This window comes from Ursus maritimus, unplaced genomic scaffold, assembly GCF_017311325.1.
Source record: "Ursus maritimus isolate PB19 unplaced genomic scaffold, ASM1731132v1 scaffold_17, whole genome shotgun sequence".
NCBI classification, from domain to species: Eukaryota; Metazoa; Chordata; class Mammalia; order Carnivora; family Ursidae; genus Ursus; species Ursus maritimus.
The window spans coordinates 17,085,185-17,106,945 of record NW_024424119.1 but is presented as its reverse complement, the minus strand read 5'-3'; positions in this window follow the sequence as shown (position 1 = coordinate 17,106,945).

The window sequence follows — 21,761 nt, the reverse complement described above, 5'->3', positions numbered from 1 at the left end:
TTAATGTCTTACAGTTTTCAGTGTAAAGATCTTTTGCCTTCTCAGTTAAATTTTTTTCCTAGGTATTTTTTATTATTTTTGATGCAATTGTAAATGGAACTATTTTCTTAATTTCTCTTTCTGATAGTTCACTATTAGTATGTAGAAATGCAACTGATTTTTATATTTTGATTTTGTATCCTGCAAGATTACCAAATTCATTTATTCTAACAGTTTTTTTACTGAAATATTTATTAAAATGTTTATTAATATTTATTTAAAATATATTTTTAAATATTTATTAAAATATTTAATATTTAGTAAATATATTATTTTTAAAAATATTTATTAAAAATAATATATTTATTATCATGTCATGTGCATTTAGAAATTTACTTCTTCCTTTCCAATTTGAGTGCCTTTTATTTATTTATTTTTTTACATAATTGATCTGATTAGGACATCTAATACTACATTGAATAAAAGTAGAGTGGGCATCCTTGCCTTGTTCCTGATCCTAGAGTAAAATTTTCTACTTTTCACCGTTTAGTATGATGGTGCTGTGGTGGATTCGTAGAATGTTTAATGACTCCCTATTGTTTCATTATATACTCATCAAGTGGCATTTATTATTCTTCTAATAAGAAATTAAGCGTGCATATTAGAAACAACTCAATTATTTCCAGTATTTATCGTTCCAATAATAATGATAGACATGGTCTCAGACCTTTATTTACATAAAAGCAAAGGAAATCTGCTGATTAAGACTACGGTTATATGGTGGTTGCCTATTCACAATGGAAGGGTACTCCCCACGCAATGAAACTGTGTTTTTTGTTTTGTATTCGTTTCTTTAAAATTGTGTTATGTGTTCAGCAATGATAATACGATCTCAGACCCTTCAGTCATGAATATTCAAGTCACCCCATTGCAGCAAAGAAACATAACCAGATGAGGTGGTTGCTGAGGGTAAAGGGAATATGACATGAATTGGAAGAAGAGTTATAAATACCGTGGATGCAACCATATGACCAAAGTTTTCAGAAAAAGAAGGCTGTAATAGTTACGTAGTATCTCCTTAATTTAAATGAACATGTTTTGAATATAATTAACCTAATACTATGTTTTCCCCTCTCTTAGAGTCCTTTGTCATTCATCTCAGGATTTTAAGTTGCAGGAACTCTAAAGAGAAGAATGTAAAATATCACCCAGTAGACTTCATATCCTTCTGGGGAATAGTTAGCATATTTTTTGATAGAACACAGGATGTTTGTATCATATGCAGGAGAAGCTATGACTCGGTGTAATCTATCTTTATGAGAGCAATTATGATTTTAAGAGATGTGTATGGGTGCTAAGTAGCAAGGGTGAACTGTGATGCCTTTATTGTGTCAAATTCACTAGTTTGTACTACACTTCCAGATTTCCTTTTATATGTATAAACCAGTTAAGTTGGGCTACAAGGATAGTCTCTCCAAGATTGGAAGACAGAAGGAAAGGAGTCATTTGTGTGGCATGCATATACCTTTCTCCTTTTTATCCAATCAAATAGTAATTTAGTTGTCTGTGAAGGATTGCTGGATGTGATTAAAGTCTTTAATCAATTGACTTAATCAAAAAAGAGATTATCACGGTGGGTCTGATTTAATCAGTTGGAAAGTTCTTAAAAGAGGACTCCAGGCCTTCTGAGAAGCACAATACTTCCCTGTGGACAGTAAGCTTCAGCTTGGAATTCTCCCCGCCTGTAGAGCCTCCCTTCCTCATTGTCTGCCCTAAAGACTTCACATTATCAATTGTATCTAGATATGTATATATCATTGTATACATATCCTCCTGGATACTGCTTCCCTGCTCTCAGCGTGAATCCTGACTGATATAGCAACATTCAGAAAGGTTTCTTAGTAGTTGAGTGGTTTCTTTGCCTCTCATGTAGATAAACAAAGGTAACAGTATCTTTTCTTTTCTTTCTTTTTTCTTTCTTTCTTTCTTTCTTCTTTCTTAATCATCTTTCAGTCTCATAGGCTCAAATACCATTAGGTTCTTTTACAGATTTATCTAAGCTTCAACACAGATTTAATTCATTGTTTCTGTTACAAAAGTAGCATCTAGTCTTACTCGAAATATGATTATATTTTAGTCACTATTTAGATTCTATAGTACAGACTGTTTCATTGTGTGAATTTAGGAAGGAATTTACTCTTGAGCATTATAAAGAAAAAAATTACACAAATAGAGCAAAATAGTAATTTGATTATATATACTTATATCTCCATTTTCTGCAGGCCTGGTACTACAAATGATGCTTCAAGGTCCTTCTGACAATATCATCCTATTAATCATCATTGTATTCTTATTTTTATTCTGCTATCAGACTCTGCAAGAGGTATTTGAGCTTGGAATGATTTAGTGACCTCTCTCAAATGGCTAAGATGGGCCAGGAAAAAATCAACAGGCTTAATAGGAAGAGGGCAGTGATTATCCTTAGCCACTTTTTGATCGAGATACTGCTCTCTTTAGTTGCCTTGTAGTTGTGAGTACAAGCAAATGAGACAAGATAGAATAGTTGACTAACTCAATACTGAAAGAAGACATTTTATTTTAAAATCACCTTTTAAAAAAGCAGTACATGGCTTCCTGCATTATTTCAGAATTTACAAAAAGCACACTGGTAAAAATATAAATAAAAAGTATCTTGGAGCTAGTTATTCTGTCAAAATACTGCATCCACCCTCACTTCAACAAGACAGAACCCAGGACTCAATCTAGCCAAAATGTTCTTGCACTAATCGTTGGCTTTTTTCGTACCGGGTCATTCGACTGATGTGTTCTCTACTTTCTATGTATTATGTGTGTTCTGATGATGTGTACCGCCTGGCGATGTCTTGTAGGAAAATCCCAAATTGTACAAGCATTAACTGTAGGATTGCCTAAGTCACCACTTAAGAGTTGTTGATACACATATGTCACAGTAAAGGATCTTCAATGTGGTTTGCAGAAAAGCCCTTAGAATCTCCCAAATACAGTGAGCTCTTCCATCATCCATCCTTGCTGCTTTTCTTAGACCCAGGATGAGAAGCCTCTGCATTTCTTCTTCTTTCTTCTCCTCTAATATGAAAACAAATGGGTATTCTAGTCACAGTCCCAAGACTGTCCTTACTCACTTTGCTGTGAATCTAGTCCAACTCTAGCAGCATACCAAAAGAAGAGTCATGGTTATCTCCCCCTTGGTCTGTAAGGAAAAATAGTATTTAAAACAATGTTCATAACCTTTGAGGCAGAGAAAGATTGTATCTATATCATCTAGGGCAACTACATAATTATGACAACTCTCAAAGGTGAATTTTCTCTTCTTCAGATAAGTCTGAAAAAGTGCACAATAACTTATGGCAGTATGTGATTATCACTTACAATTTAGAGTGGCAAAGATATTAATGTGCAGTCGGTAAACAGTCACAAGTTCTAAGTACAGCTCTAATAGTGTAGGACCAAATATGATATTTGGATTATCTTAAATCCATGAACAAATATATACATTATTAGTAATACATACAAAAATTCACATATATAGTTGATTTTCATTATATTTCAGGTAACTATGTTCTATAAGTCACCGTGTAGACACTGAATTAGCTACTACTAAACTATTGTTCCTAAGTGAGAAATAAGTACATTCTCTTCATATATATATATATCTCCCATAAAAAATCTTAAACCTAAAAACAACTCATTCTGGTGGATTCTAATTTTCCTTAAAAAGAATAAATGAGGTTCAGAGGTAAGGGTGACTTGCCTTGAGGGTGTCCTACTGCATAGGTATTTCTCAGAGGTGGGGTTCGAACCATCCAGCCATACTCCCGAGAAGCCAGAGTCCTGGCACTACATTGCACTGCTCCCCTACTTTTTTCCATCTTCTGAGAGTATGAGCAGAGGGCAGAAGGCTCCTGTTCCACCTCAGCTAGGAATCTGGGCCCTGGCTAATTCAAATGTATCACTGCTCTGCACATGGCATCAAATGATCTGAATGGACCACCAAAGATTGATTTAGCAAGTAGACAAATTCACAAAAACAGAATCCATGAGTAATAAGGATCAAATAAATATGGTCAGCAAGCCCAAGTCGGTAAACCCCTAGTTTATATAACTGAGTCAGTAATCCTCATCAATAAAATATGCTTTTGCAAGATGTAAACACATACAGAGTCAAAATTTTATCATAATATAGGTTTGATCAAATACATTAGCTATTTATCTTTCATTAACTAAAATGGAAACTACACTGGGGTTGTAAAATATATTGTTTTAATAGAACAGCAGCAGTATTTTGTGTTCTTTTGCTCTAAGGGAGTAACTTAAATCATCATTAAGCATTCAGATTTTTTAAAAATGCTTCTTAAAAATCTAAATAAAAACTATATTGAAGTATCCATTTGGAGTATTCACATTCAAATCACATAGTGTGATAATCAGAAGTCGTTAACTTCATTATACAAAAAGGAACCTTAAAAAGTAAAAGAATATTTAAAACTTATTTTTATTAGCAAATATTTTTACTTTTCAAACAATATGATTTCTTTTGGTAGCATTCTCTGATACAGTTATTTGAATGGTTTATTTTATGTTCATGTGACACAATGAGGTATCTATGTGTGTGTGGGCAAGTGTGCTGCGCTATGATGTCTTAACAGCGTAACATAAACAGGCAGAATAAATAGAGTGTAAATATAATAAGAATAAAACAAATTCCAATCTTTTTGGGAATACACATTTACATTTTATTTCTAATGTTAACTAGCTAAAGTAGTATGGAAATGACCTGCTTTTCAGCAAAAGACAATTCCTTTAAATCTGATGAATAAAATTCTATATGTTCAAATTATTTCACTCAAAGGGACAGATAGCTAAACAAAGGATTGCTGGTTCTTGCAAGCAGTTGGGTAAATTGATCTACTAATGATCCTTGGCTACCTTTTAACCAAAACCATTGTTGGACAGGTTCATTTACAATCCTCAAAACAGAATGACCCTTCCATCTGGCTTAATGGCTCCTGGATTGTTGCAAACTGCACCGCACATTTCCTTATGGGTGAGTTATTAAATTATATCACCAGAACAGACATAACATAATTTGTCAGAGCCTAAGAAGGAAAGTGATAGTCCAGCAGATTAGATGTAAAAATCTCTTGCAAAATTAAGGTTATTTATAATCTGAGTGCATCCCCTTGTTTTATCTGCCATATAATAAATTACTTCCACAGTACAGTCCAGTGCAGATACTGCAATGCTGACAGAACAGAAACAGCACAGAACGGGGAAGGCACTTCGCGAGGTGAGCTGACTTTGATGGCTAGCTTTCCAAAGTGAAACCACTTTGCAATTTTGCTTTTTTTCCTCCCCTAATGGAATTGATCCATTAAGCAGCTTTCTTCTTCCACCTAATAGTATTAGGACGCATTCTAACTCTATGAGCAACATTCCTTAATTCATATCCCTTGAAATATCTGTTTTGAGATGACTAATACCAATATATTCTGAATTTGGGGTTTTACCTCTTTAGCTATTTCCAGCCATTATGACTGAGTGAAAGTAAACCAATGTCTCATTTGTTACCCTATCAGACACTTGAATTATTACCACTAATTCTCTACAGTCAGGATACACATTTCAAAGACCAATAAAAGCTGAAAAGAAAACCATATTTCTACAGTAACTCATAGATAATATACATTTTCAATTTTCCCGTAGATTTTTGTTTGTTTTTGTCATTGTTGTTTCCATTTTTGGTTTTGGTTTTTTGCTTTTGTTTTTCCAATAGAAAAAGAAAGATTCAAAGGTAGAATTTGTTTGGACAACTAGAATTTCCGTTTCTAGTAAAGAGATTGGTCTGTTATAATTCAGAGTCAAGGATTCTATTCTACAATCTGGTCAGTATCTTTCCTAGAATTCCCTAATTTTTCAAAGTATTTTTCTTTTTTTTTTTTTTTTTTTTTTAAGATTTTAAATATTTATTTATTTTGAGAGAGAGAGGAAAAACACAAGCCAGCGGGAGTGGGGATGGGTGTGGGTGGATCAGTCAAGTTGGGCATCTGCCTTCTCGGCACAGGTCATGAACCCAGGGTCCTGGGATCCAGCTCCGCTTCGGGGCTCCCTTGCCTCGCCACGAGTCTGCTCCTCCCTCCTGCTCCCCCCTGCTTGTGCTCTCTCTCTCTGTCAGATAAATAAAAATCTCCAAAAAACAAACAAAATCTATCAAATCAATAAAATCTTTAAAACAAAACCAAGCAAACACACACACACACACACACACACACACACACACACACACAAAGCTTAGGTGAGCGGGCAAGTGAGAGAGGGAGAAGCTTGTCCCTCATGCTGAGCAGGGAGCGCCATGGGTTGGATCCCAGGACCCTCGGGTCAGCATGACCTGAGCGAAGGCAGACGCTTAACTGACTGGAGCCACCCAGGTGCCCCCAAGTATTTTTCTTTATTTTTGCTCACTGTATGTGTTGTTTATTTGCCCCTCAATCCAGCATTAGTTGAATTCATTCAGCAACTTTTTGAACACCTGCTAGTCAGCTGTTGTCCTAGGTTTTATGAAAGCAAAGATAGCAATGGAAATAATGGTAATGCTTGGCTAAAATGTATAAAAAGACAGACATGCTAGGACAGAGGTCTATTTTAATCACATGTGTACCCCAAGTGCCTAAAATATATCCAAAAACACAGTAGAAGCACAGACATCCTTGGAATAGAGCTTACTATGTGGTTCACATATGTATTCTCATTTAACCTTTAAATATATCTACCCTGCTAGGTAGATACACAGTATTGTTCCTTCTGCAGGATACAAAATCAAAATATAAAAATCAGTTGCATTTCTACATACTAATAGTGAACTATCAGAAAGAGAAATTAAGAAAATAGTTCCATTTACAATTGCATCAAAAATAATAAAAAATACCTAGGAAAAAAATTTAACTGAGAAGGCAAAAGATCTTTACACTGAAAACTGTAAGACATTAATGAAAGATATTGAAGTAGATACAAACAAATGGAAAGATATTCCACACTCATGGATTAGAAGAATTAATATTGTTAAAATGTGCATACTGCTCAAAGCAATCTACAGATTTGTTGAAATCCAGATCAAAATTCCAATGACATATATCAGGAAGTAAAAAAAAAAAAAAAAAGAAAGAAAAAAGAAAAAAAGAAATAGAAATCCTAAAATCTATATGAAACCACAAGAGACCCTGTATAGCCAAAGCAATCTTGACAAAGAACTAAGCTGGAGGCATCCCACGTCCTGACTTCAAACTATATTGCAAAGCTATAGCAATCAAAATGTATGGTATTGGCATAAAAATAGACAGATCAATGGAACAGAATAGATAGTGCAAAAATAAACCCAGGCATTAAGAATCAACTAATTGATGACACAGGAGCCAAGAACATACAATGGAGAAAGGACAGTCTTTTCAATAAATGGTGTTGGGAATACTGGACAGCTACATGTAAAAGTGAAACTGAACCACTATCTTACACCATACACAAAAATAAACTCAAAATGGATTAAAGACTTGAATGCAAGACTTGAAAACACAAAACTCCTAGAACAAAACATAGGGGCAAGCCCTTTGACATCAGTGTTGACAATAATTTTTTTGGATTTGACACCAAAATCAAATGCAACAAAAGCAAAAATAAACAAGCAGGACTACATCAAGCTAAAAAAGCTCCTGTACGACAAAGGAAACCAAAAAAATCAAAGGCAATCTACCAAATAGGAGAAAGTATAGGTAAATCATGAATCTGATAAGGGGTTAATATCTAATAAGGAATTCATACATGCCAATAGCAAAAAAAACCCCAAATAATCTAATTAAAAAGTAGAGGAACTGAATAGACCTTTTTCCAAAGAAAACATACCAACAGGTACATGAAAAGATGGTAAATATCACCAATCATTAGGCAAATGTGAATTAAAACTATACTGAGATATTGCCTTATACATGTTAGAATGATATCATCAAAAAGATAAGAGATCATGGGGTGCCTGGGTGGCTCAGTCGGGTAAGCATCCAGCTCTTGATTTTGGCTCAGGTTGTGATCTCAGGTTTGCGAGGTCAAGCCCCAGTTTGGGCTCTGCACTCAGTGGGGAGTCTGCTTCTCTTCCTTTTCCCCTGCTCTTGCACACTGTCCCTCTCTCTCTAAAATAAATAAATCTTTATTTTATTTTTTAAAATATTTTATTTATTTGTCAGAAAGAGAGAGAGCACAATCAAGGGGAACTTCAGGCAGAGGGAGAAGCAGGTTCCCTGCTGAGCAAGGAGCCTGATGCGGCACTTGATCCCAGGACCTGGGATCATGACCTGAGCCAAAGGCAGATGCTTAACCGACTGAGCCACCCAGGGTGCAAATAAATAAATCTAAAAAAAAAAGATAAGAGATCACAAGTGTTGGTGGTGATGTGGAGAAAAGGTAACCCTTGTGCACTGTAGGTGGGAATGTAAATTGTATAGCCACTATGGAAAATAATATGGAGCTTCTTCAAAAAACTTAAAAAAAAAATTGAACTACCATATGATTCAGCATTCCCACTTCTGCATTTATATTCAAAGGAAATGAAACAGGATATCAAAGAGATACCTGAGTTCCCATGTTCATTGCAACATTATTCACAGTAGCTAAGATACAGGAACAACACTAGTGTTCACCAGTAGAGGAATGGATAAAGAAAATGTGGTAAATATATACAATGGAACATTATTAAGCCATTACAAAAAGGAAATCCTGTCATTCACAACTCTTCATTTCAGCTCTGGTCATTGTCTCAGGGTGAGGAGACTGAGCCCCTGATGGGCTCCAGCACAGAGTCTGCTTGAGATTCTCTGTCTCCCTCTCTCTGTGCCCTTCCCCTGCTCACGTGTACTCTATCTCTCTCTAAACAAATAAATAAAACTTTTAAGAAAATGCTAAAGCATTTGATAAGAGAAATTCAGAATTTGGAAAGGATGAAACAATATTTATTTGTTTTGTCTCTACGATATTGTTTTTTAATATATTATTAATGGTAATAGTAGTAAAGTGAAATAACAATGAAATTACCTTTTCAGCACTTTCTGATATAGCAATCAATGGCCTGGTTCTGAGTTCAGTTTATTTAAATACTTTAATAGCTATTGTAGCTAAAATAAGTATTTTATGAAGAAAAGTGGATCCAGGTCGAAGAACTGGATCACTGGCTGCATTTCTAAATCATGACACTCACTAGTCAAACTCATTTGTCAATTATACAGTTATTGAGGGAAACTAAATTTCCACTTTTTTTAAAGAAAATAGTTTTGGTTTTAAATAAAACCAAAAGTGTCATTTTTATATATATAATAAATAGGTTCATGACTCACAAATGTTATTTATTTTAAATAATATTAAATATTTGAAAAATCAGATATCAATTTTCAAAGTACAGTTAGGAATATGTGAGACTAGTAAGTGATTTGGGGCAACAAATCAGATAATGATGGGACATTTTGAAACACTAATCTTTAAAATGATCTGCTCATATAATGATATTCTTTCAAAGAACATTAAGTACTTGGTATTTTTAAGGCATTGTCTTTATCTTAAATGGGCCCATTAGTGTTTTGTTTTTGTTTTGCTTTTTTCAAAATATCTGCTAGGTGGCTAGCATATTACTGGCAGTGCTTTTAATTGCAGAAAAGGTAAGTAAATTTGGAATACTTGCTTCTGGAAAAGAAGAATGTATACCTCATTGTTAAGGTCAACAAACTCCCTTAAGATCTTTTACTATGGGCGCCTGGGTGGAGCAGTCATTAAGCGTCTGCCTGGCTCAGGGCGTGATCCGGTGTTATGGGATCAAGCTCCACATCAGGCTTCTCCGCTAGAACCTCTTCTTCTCCCTCCCCCTCTGTGTTCCTCTCTCACTGGCTGTCTCTGTCAAATAAATAAATAAAATATTTTTAAAAAAAGATCTTTACTGTGGGATAATCTAAACATTTATCTATGGTATGATTTTTTATGATCAAATTGTATTTCATAATAAATTTAAGATTCAGCTGCATTTAAAATATCAAATTACTCACATTAATGAAATTTTTGTAGCATTTCTTATTTTTTCTTAAACTTCTCTGCTGCAAAAAGTTTGCTGTTAAGGAATGATAACTGGATGAATTCAACTGAAGCGTTAAATCTGTAAAATGTCACAGGTTGTGGGTGTCCAGTAAAAACAGCTACTTCACAGTTTTATCATAACTTATTGTTTTCATTAAATAAGCTATTTCCTGGTGAACTAGTGTTTTCTCTTTGGGCTGTCAAAAGTAGTTTATATGTGTTAAAACTGAAAGAGAATAAAAGCCTAACATAATACAAGGCATGTAGAAATTTCTTTAATCCACCTGTATAAAAACCTCACCCTACATAATTTAAGACTTGCTTTTTAAAAATCTTTAGCAGTGATGCTCTTTATCTTCAAACACTATTTACTTATAAAAATGCATTTCAATTTGTTGTTATACTGTTTTCCATATATTATTTTAGTGAGTTTTACCAGACCAGGATGGATCTGAATTTCTTACATGGTAGGTTGCGTTTAGGCTTTTGCTTTCAAGAAACCCTCACAAAGACTTTAAAAAACTTATCATTAACTTTAGAGTCATTTATAAAGTACTGGGTTAAGTTTCAATTGACTTAAAACAATGAAAAATTAAAGAGGTCTCATTTTATAGAAGCTTGGCAAATCAACCCAATGTGGTAACTGCTATTTTACAATTTTGATATATATTTTTTAAAGATTTTATTTATTTATTTGGCAGAGATAGAGACAGCCAGCGAGAGAGGGAACACAAGCAGGGGGAGTGGGAGAGGAAGAAGCAGGCTCATAGCGGAGGAGCCTGACTTGGGGCTTGATCCCATAACGCCAGGATCACACCCTGAGCCGAAGGCAGACACTTAACCGCTGTGCCACCCAGGCGCCCCTATGATTTTGATATTTTTGTATTACTTCTTTTGAAATCTGGTTAGTCATTGCTGCTAACTTAATTGTGAATAAAGGGGAGTTTTTTTTCTGGTGTTGTTGTTTACCAAGAGTAGAAGCTTCTTACATTCTTTGAAAACATAATTTTTGATGACTGGATAATGATGTTTATGAATATTCCGTTGTTTACTTTGCCATTATAATATTTTTTAGCATTTATTTTTTTAAAAGATTTTATTTATTTGAGAGAGAAAGAGCCAGCAAGAGAGAAAGCATTAGGGGTGGGGGGCAGAGGGAGAGGGAGAAGCAAGCTCCCCACTGAGCAGGAGTCTGACGAGGGCTGGATCCCAGGACCCTGGGATGCTGACCTGAGCTGAGAGCAGGCAGCTCAACCACTGAGGCCCACCCAGGTGCCCCATTTTTTAACATTTAAATATTTTAATAAAAAATGGTAACTTGAAAATAAACACCTTCACATTTAAATCTTCGTACAAATATCTTCTATTTCTTTATAATAAGACACAGATTTCTTTAGAATTATGAGTAGTATTGCCAAATTGCATCCTAGAAAATTTATTCCAATTTGTATTTCCCAGGAGTGAATAAAAGTGAATGTTACATCAAATGTTTTATAATAATATGTACTTACTAATTAAAAATACTTTTTCTAATATTTGAAAATAATATCTTATGGCTAAATTCCCATTCCTTTGATTATCAGTGAGGTCATTTCTTTTGTGTGTGTTATTTTCCTTTGCTTTGACAATATTTGCTTGTAATACTTTTTTAAATCTATTTGTGTGAAATTTTGTACAGTGGGGGCATTAATTTCGTGTCATATTTGCTACATACGATTCTTTCAAATTTTTTTGTCCTTTTTTCCGGACATTTACTGATTAATAGAAGTTTTTATTTTTATGAATTCAAATCCAATGTTTTATTTTTCCTTGTGATAAGACTCACTGGCTTTATTATAAAATGAAAATTACTCTTTTATAACAGTTGAAAAGTAAAAGAAAAAGAAACAAATAGAAATAAACGCCAAGAAACTACTCCTAGTAATCTGACTTGAATATTTCAAGTATACTTGAATATTTCAATATACTTTCTAAGTAGTATTTATATATTTAAAATAATAATAATATAATTTTGTATCCTATTTTAGTCACAAAATATCATGCCCATTTTCTATGTCTTTAAGGACTCTTTGAACTTCTTTGTTTCCATTGTGAGGAGATAGTATAACTTATAAAGCAAATCACCTTACAAACTTATGAATTTAAAAACAAACCTATGTAGGAAAAGCATTTTTGGATATATTTTTGTTACATATCAAGTTATTTATTTAAACAGTCATCTACAAAGTAAATATTTTTGCCTCAATACAAAAAATTATTTTTTAAAGCTGAAAAATGGGGAAATGTATTTTCCCTACAGTCATCTTACTGCTTTTTAAAAACTAACAATATTCCTGAATTAAGTCTTTCTAAATGTAACTGGGTTTTGTTTTGTTTTAAATTATCCCTTTCAAATAGATCATGCCCTCCACCCACTTGATTTTGAGTCCTTCAAGAACAAGAATTTCATCTTCCTCATCCATCTTTATATTCCCCTAAGTATGGTATATGGAAGATAACCAGGAAAATTTGATTCAATCCAGTTCTAATTTTAACCCTGATATCATTGAGTTGCAAATTCAGTGACATGAATTATTTTCCACAGCTCAGCCTGATTGCCTCTTTATCTGTCATCTTGATAAATCATTAACTTTAAAACTTAAAGCAAGTAATCTACTAAATATTACAACCTTCTTTCTATCCACATACCTCAAAACCCAACTCTGCATCTGGAATATTGAAATTTTAAATACATTCCTGTTCCAAACATTTTAAATTATTGCTTAGGATTGTGGTTGTCTGCAGTCATTCAGAAATATCCCACAGTCTTTCTCAGAATTCTGTACCTCATAAGCTTATATCATATCTGGACTTAACGTTGTGCTTTCCAACATGGTAGCTGCTAGGCATATGGGGCTATTAAGCACTTAGAGTGAGTGTGGGCTTCATGGAGATGCTCTTAAAGTATGAAATATTACCTACCTATTTTTTTAACTGTTTTGAAACACAGCTACTAGAAAATTTAAAATTATATGTATGGTTCATACTAACCTGCTACTCAATAGTACTACTCTAGAGGAACAAAGCTCTTTGATTACCACTTGCTCCTTATTAACATATTCAAATAGTGTTTAGACTGTGGAGCTTTGTCTAGAAGATCAAACTAAATCATGAGTATAGACACGGCCTCAATGTGTACGCTATTAACATTTCTTGCCAATTATGTGACTTTTGAACAAAGAAAAACAAGTTGGGAACAGATGTGGAAAAAAAAAATCAGATTTTAACTGGGCAAGCTAAGTCATATATTAAGACTCTTTGTCCATATACACGACCCAAAGCAGCACACCAGACACGAGGCAAGGGGTCTTGCTTCTCAGCAGAAATTCAGGGCCAGGCCTCTCTGGGAGGTACGGGAGGAGGCCTGCTGCTGACTGTAACAGCATATGTACTTATTTCTTAACATCAGCGGTGAAGTCCTGGTTGACAATTTTCCCAGGAAGTTTCTGACAAATAGCACACACCGTTGTTTACATTTTTGTGATTTAATGTCTCACTTAAATTACACAGGTGCACATAAATGTGTTCATTTGAGCACGGTAATTCCACTGCTACTAACATCAGTAAGTAACTCAATATAAGAAACAAGCTAGTACTAAATTTATTACTCTCCTCTCTGGCTAACGTACTTGAATGAAGCTGTAGCGATTGGTAGTTACGGTTAATATCACATTTCAGCCTTGGGAGGAACAATAGAATAATGCTCCTTTAAGTGCTTTCCTTTTATTTATTTATTTATTTTTTGTTTTATTAATTTTCTTTAGTTTTTTTTTTCTCTCTACCTTTTTTTTTTTTTTTTTTTTTACACTAAGGGCCATCCTAAATAGCTACCTTCAGTAGTGACACATTTATTTCTGCCCATTTTACAGCACACCACAAACACATAATTTGTGTTTTTAAAATCATGGGCAATGATATCCTTCCCTACGAATATCAAACATTCATGAACGAAAATAGATTTATGACACTGATTTTTGAAAACTGCTGTAGTAAAACCACATTAAAAAATATATCAAGTACCCTAATTCCTGATTTCGTTTGCTTATATCTATATATTAACATGTAAAAATACTAGTGCCTTCCTGCAGCACTGTGGAACTTAAAAAACACCATAAACAGGTGTTTTTAAGCTGCATATCCATGGAATACCAGCTCCAACGTACTAAAAATTGAAATCATATATGAAAATCTTACCTATAGAGATTAAGAACCTCAGGGCAAGGTGGAATATTAAAAAACCGAAGGAAAGATCACTGCAATGTTGTGACCACCATGTATAAGTATTGGGATCAGTGCTGTCTATTTAATCCTCACACTATCCCACTGTTCTCATTTACATACAAGAAGAGTAAAGCTAACAGAGGTAAAGTAACTCCCTGTTTCCATGGTTAGCAGTATAAACACTTGGCTACCAGGCATTCAAGTACTGCTCCTTTTCACTCTGTTGCTAAGGTGGCAATTTGGGAAACAGCCCTAGAGCAAACAAGTATAGGTACGGCAAATGGTTTGGAGAAGCAGGAAGACCCCAAATGACTAAGTCACGCCACTTTAACTGGTAAGAATCACCGCTGAGAAGAACAGGAGAAAAGCTAGAACATTTATTAATATTAATTACAGTTTGGGTGGTCTGTTAAGAAGTTCTAAATGTTATTTATTTAATCCTCACAAAAATCTTGCGACATTGATATTATTATCACCAATTTATTCATGAAACAGATGCTCCTAAAATTTGAATAGTTTGCTCAAAATGCAAACAAGCGGTAAATGTCACAGCAAAGAGTTTCTGTTTGACTTCAAAATTTGTTCTATAAACCACTATGCTGTGTTGCTTCCAAATTAGCTGGTTGTTATCACAAAGAATGGCAAGAACAAGCCTGAAGAATTAAACAAACATAAAGAATTGCCTGACTGCCTTAGTCTAGACATTCAAAGAAAATACTTGGTGCGTGAGGGTGGGAACTATAAAAATTAATGTCTTACTTTCTGGAAAACAAAAACTAAGGGATTAACTGCATTTTTTTTTTTTTTTGAAAGCTTCAATCCTAAAGCAATAAGAATGAAGGAGCAGAGGAAGGTGCAGCAGGAAAAAATACTAAACAAAGCAGGAAGGTATCCTACCACACCAGCCACAGTTTTACAATGAGCCATTAGACATATAGCCAGAATAACCATTTCCTGAGTGGGAAGAGTAAGATAATTTATCTGCCTAGATCTCATCCATTCTGCCCCTTCCCCCTGTTGCCAACTCCATTTCCAAAGTTTTTCCCCTAGGGAGTAAACTTCTCTACATTTTAGGGTTGCATCATGCAGTGTTGCATTTCACTGGGGCCCAGAAGTGGCAGGACAAAGGAGCAGAGACTATGGGCATGTGATTAAATTCAGGAGGCAAAAGTAGTTGGTTGATGATGGCTGCAGTGAGATAAAGCATGTGCTTCAAGATCTGGGTGGGATTTAAGATTGAGAAAACCAGTGGAGTATAAGAAATGGTTGGATACATGATGTGTCTGAGAAAAACAGAGGGATGGATGGGGCAAGAAGGGAGAAATTAAGAGAAAAGCATCAAGAGAATGAACCCGCCCCCAACAGGGCTAATATAATTTATAGTATGCTATTTTTAAATTAAGCTTTATTTTGAGAGATGTCTGTATGGCTCAGTTTGTTAAGCATCTGCCTTTGGCCCAGGTCACGATCCCAGGGTCCTGGATTCGAGCCCCACATTGGGCTCCTTGCTCAGCGGGGAGCCTGCTTCTCTCCCTCTGCCTTCTGCTCCCTCTGCTTGTATTCTCTCTCTGACAACTAAATTCTTTAAAAAAAAATTCTTTAAACTTTATTTTGAAATGATTGTAGATGCAAAAGTAGTTCTAAGAAATAATACAGAGAGATCCTATTTATTCTTTATCCAGTTTTCCCCAGTGGTAAAATCTTGCAAAACTTGTATGTTTTCACAGTGAGGATACTGACATTGATACAGTCAATCAATGTCAAAAAAAAAAATACTTCTTTCCCTACAAGGAGGCTTCACGTCCCCCTTTTATAGACACACTCACTACCTATTGCCGTCACTCCTTCCTACATGTTGGGTAACTCCTCTGTTTTCCACTGTTAAAATTTTGTCATTTCAAGAATTTTATTAAAATGAAATCATACTGAATGTAGCTTTTTAGGATTGGATTTTTCACCTAATTCCCAGCATAATTCCGTCAAGATTTATCCACCTTGATGTCCACCTCAATGGCTTATTTCTTTTTATTGGTATGGATGTCCCATAGATTATTTAACCACTCATCTGTAGAAGGACATCTGGGTTATTTCTAGTTTTTGGCTATTACGAATAAAAGTGCTATAAACTTGCATGTACAGATTTTTGTGTGAAAACAAGTTTTTGCTTCCCTGGGATAAATGCCCAAGAGTGCAATAGCTGGTTCACAGAATAGTTGCATGTTTAGTTTTTGTTTTGTTTTGTTTTTTTAAAGAAATTGCCAGACTAACTTCCCAGGGTAGCTGCACCATTTCCGTCTGTACCAGGAACATGTGAGTGATTCATGTTCTCTACACCTTCACCAGCATCCATTCTCTCAGAATTTTTAAATTTAGCCATGACGATAGATGTCTAATGATGTCTCCTGTGGTTTGATTTTCAGTTTCCTTATGGCAAATGATGTGTAACTTCTTTTCATGTGTTTATTTGCTGTCTGTATACTCACTCCAATGCAATGACTGTTATGTCACAACAAACAACTCAGAGTAGTAGTAGTAATCGTAGCAGCATTGTATTCTCTAGTGAGGAGATCTAATGAGACCAACAACCGGTCTTTATTATTTATCTCGGACTTGGTAATAGCCCTCCAGTTTTTAACCACTTTGATTCAGATCAAATTTTTATATTTTTTAGAATTTCTTTCTTATGATGTTCCATGTTTTCAGGATGCAGTCTCTGGAAACATTGGATCTGGGAAGGCCAAGGGGCAAATGGGGAGCAGTTTCAGACAGCTAGTTACACACTACTGGCTCTGACTTACAAGGGTGAAACCATAAACCCTCTAAAACTAATTGGCATTTACGGTTTAAGCATCTCTGTTGACAGAGAGCACTGGCAGAAATGCTATTACACAACCGTTTGCTTTTGCTCTTGTATTGATTTCAGAAAAAGGCTTCTTTCTAGAGGTGAGTCTTCCTGAATGGATAATTACCACAGGAGATGTGAAAGAAGAGAGGCTAGGCTTCAAGACATTTTATTAAAATTATTCCTCTCCAAAATAAAATAAAACTGGTTGGAATAAGTTAGTAATCTATGCTTATATGCTAGCAAATGGCAGAAGGGTCAAAATAAAATAACAGGTAGCTCTTAAATAAATAGAAATGTGTTTCCTAGAGCAATTTCCAGGGCTGAAGGACAAAGGCGTTCAGGCATTCAAATAGTACTATTATACCTTAAAGAATGTGTGTCCTGTGGTTTACATTCTTCTGAAAGAAAGAAAGAAAGAAAGAAAGAAAGAAAGAAAGAAAGACAATGTAAAATAAGGATTTCTGCCAGACTTTGACTTTCATAAAGAATTGAAAATACAACCTGTATGAAACCAAACTTATATTTTGCAAACATCTGTTCCTTTTTAGGAATCCCTATCTCACTTAATGAGCCTGTCATAAAATCAGTTTCTAAGCCAGAAATCTCAGATTAGACGTATGTCTTCATCATCCATTGAATCCAGAGTGGAATGGCACTTGTTCACCAAGTCTGGCTAATTTCTCTTTTAAACATCTCTTAAATCTACTATTGTCCTCTATCGAGCCGGCATCTGAGATCAGGCATTGAACGCTTCTGACCTGGACCGCTGCGGTAGTCTCTGCCACGGAGTCAGGTCGTTGCCCCGTTATCCTTCTTCCTTTCTGTCTCAGGAGCAATAGAAAATCCTGCATTTTAGCATGATATATGACTTCCCAGGATACTAACTGCATTTCTTGGTGTTTTTTACAGCTAGCTGTGGCCATCTTGAGGCTTAATTCTGACCAAGAGGACATAATTAGAAATGGTATGAGCAAATTTCAATGACATGTCCTTAAAGGCAGCAGGGTGACTTGCTTTTCTCTTTTTCTTTTCTTTCTTTCTGCCAGCTAGAATACACATGTGATAGATGGACATGGAACAACCGTCTTAGACCATAACATAAATACCCAATGTTGAGGATGATAAAACAACAGTAATAGAAAATGTCTAGATCTTGTCAACTGAGGAACCATTTTGATAACCTTAGACAGGCAATGTTTACACTTCCTTTTGTTTGTTACTGTTATATTAGATCTTCTTAATTTGTAGCTAAACCAAATCATGATAATGGGAGCCTCTTAACCATCTCCTTTGCCTTGCTCTTATTTATCTCTAAGAGAGGGAAATACTGCCATAAAATCATGCTTTCTGAAATATAAATGTTAACATGTTATTCCTGTGTCTAAAATCTGTCATCTACAGAAAAGTCTAAAATTACTACCAAAGAAACAAGGTCCATCCCAATCCGGTTCCTACATCCGTCGCACCCACTGCAGCACACTCACAGAATACCCTTTAGCCATTCTGAATTATGTGCTTTCTAAATGTACCATGTTCTACCATCTATTCTTAGTTCTGTTGCAAAATGATCCTATTGAAACCTAACTTCCGGTGTCCTCATTCTAGCTCAAAACCTCCAGTGGCCTCCATTTCAGAGTGAAAGTCAAAGAACTTACAAAGGCCTGTGAGACCTTATTTGATTTAGGGAGCCATTGCGTTTCCTCTGGTTCTCTTGCTTACTCTCTCCAGAGCTGTTGCCGTGTTGCTGTTCTTTGGACACCCAAGATACGGTCCAGCTTCAAGGACTCTCCACGGCCAGCTCTTCTACTGGAATGCTCTGTCTTAGGTATCTTTCCTTTCATAACACCTTTTCAGTGAGCTTCTCCTTGACCACCCTATCTAAAATTACAATCTCCCTTCCCCAGACCAGTTCAAACACTCCTTATCTCACCTTACTTTATGTTTTCTCTACAGCACTTATCACTGTAGCATTATTTATTATCTGACACTCTCAGCTCTACTAAAGAGGAGCCCCAGAGGAAATAATTCTTTTTCTTTTGTTCAGTGCTGCTTCTCCAGAGCCAAGAACAGTGTCTGCTGTATAATAAGTGCTCAATAAATATTTGTTAATATTGGCTAGTGTCTCCCAAGTTAGGGTGAAATGTTGCCTTGAACTCTACACTGATAATTCAATGAAGACTTCCATGACTATTTCCTCCCTCACACAGATTCATAACCACAGTGCTCCTGTAAATCGTGGTGTATGTTTTTCTTGCCGGAACAAGGGTATTTTTAAATAAAAATGAAATTTAAAAACAATTTAAATTAAAATTAATGAAGAAGTACTTGTTATTATATTTCAGAGTAGAGCTCTGTGAGGACTAATCCTTTCTGTTCAATGATTGTCTCTTCAGACTCTTGAGTGTGAGGGATCGTGTTCATGGGGATCATGTTTCCATATTCACTGCTGCTGCTGATAAATGAAGCCACCAAATGTGCATTTCATGTCTGAAATGGGGCCAGCCATGATGTGATCATGTAGTCTGGTGGCATCTTTCATACTCTACCTGCAAGGCCTTAGGAGAGTGCCGTCTGAGCACAGTAAACATCTTCATTAACATTTATCACATTGTTTTATAAATATGTATATATTTTATATGATTTTGATAAATGTACACTATATATTATATATATGTGTGTATATACATATATATCCCATAGTGACTATTTAATCTGAATATAATAGTTTATATATCTGTTTGCTTCCTTGTAAGCTCCTTGGGAGCTGAAACTCTCTATTTTTTTCCTTAAAATCTTCAATACAGAGCAGAAAGCACGTGTATCAGGATCTTTTCGGCTGTAAGTGACGGAAAATACAGATGCAAACTGGCGTAAGCAATAAAAGGGAAGGTGGATTCCAGATGTATAATGTTCTACAGCTAAGTGATGTCATCTGAAACCCAAGTTCTTTCCATCTGTATACTTTGCTTACATTAGGAACTGCTTTATACTGAGGCCGATTGACCTGCTAGTTGCAACACAGCTGCCAGTTACATTTAGATTAATGTGATTCATTGTCCCTGTCCTTTAGGAAAGAGAGAGATTCACCCATGGAGGGAGAAGAGAATATTTAAGGGGAAAATAATCTCTCCTCATCTAGCATGGAAAACATTCCTTCACCAGCTTGTCCCTGGACCAAAGGGAATGTCATAATCCATTTGATCAGCATATTCCAAGGTGATGTAGATGAGATAAAAACCTGAGAAAATTTATGTCCTTAAAAGAAAAGAATGATGAATGTGTGAACAATTGACATTAATTAAGCAATCAACACTGCTTATTAAGCTTATAGGAGTATTCATTTCTTTTTGTGGATGAACACTCATTGAATACTGCTTGCTCTTAGAGATGTGTCAACACTCAACTTAAGGCCTTTGCAGCAATTTATCAAACAAATAATATTGATATTATGTAACAGCGCCTTTCAAAATCTCCAATTCCCTCATTCTATTTATTATAATATTCTTTTGAAACTCACACAGGTTATTTTGATATTGTGGTGTGATCATTTTTGCTTATAACTCACCACATCCTACTTCCAAATTAATGTTTAACCTATAACATTTATAGAATTTTATCTTGTCCCATTGTGGAAAACTAAATAATGCTATCTAATTGAAAGCCCTATCCTCCCCTAAACCCTTGCATGAATTCAAAACAGTACCTTGGTTTCCAACAACTCCTCCCATTTGAACCACCATAAAACCTAATACTCATGCTGGTATCAGGACTGGTATTAGTAACATCAAGTCCTTGATCCTCTCACTAAGAATGGACTTTTTTCCTTCGCACTGATCCCACCCATGGCTAACTTGTTTGTTTTTGAGCCATTCTTAGACAAATTCAGGTGTATACCATTCTATGGCTTCCACCCAGGACCTGCAATATGTCACAGACTCTTCTAGCCCACATGGTTACATGGCTGGTGCTGCCTTACCTGTCCTGAACCGACATCTCAAGATAATACCAGATTCCACTTAATTCCATGTCTTATGAACTTCTTTAGGATCCCTTAATTCAATTCATCTTGAGAATCTATCTGGCATTATTATTTCTTGGAACCGAATCATGAAAGAGCCAATCCATTCTTTTCAGATTCATATTGCCTACAGAGGACACTTAAGCAACAACAACAAAAAAATTTTTAAAGATTCATTTATTTATTTGAGAGAGAGAGAGGGGAAGAGTGCAAGCATGGGGAGAGGGGCAGAGACAAGGAAGTGAGAAACTTAAGCAGACTCCTCAATGAGCATGAAGCCTAACACAGGGCTCCATCCCATGACCCTGAGATCACGACCTGACCTGAAACCAAGAGTTGAACGCTTAACTGAATGCACCACCTAGGTGCCCCAAAACAAAACAAAAAAATTTATGCATTTAGAAATAACCTCTGAATTACCTACCAAAAAAGAAACTATATTTCTTTCACATTAAAGGATGTGTTCTACATGAATAATCAATATTACTGAAGAAATCATCTCTAGAATATTATTAGAACATAGAA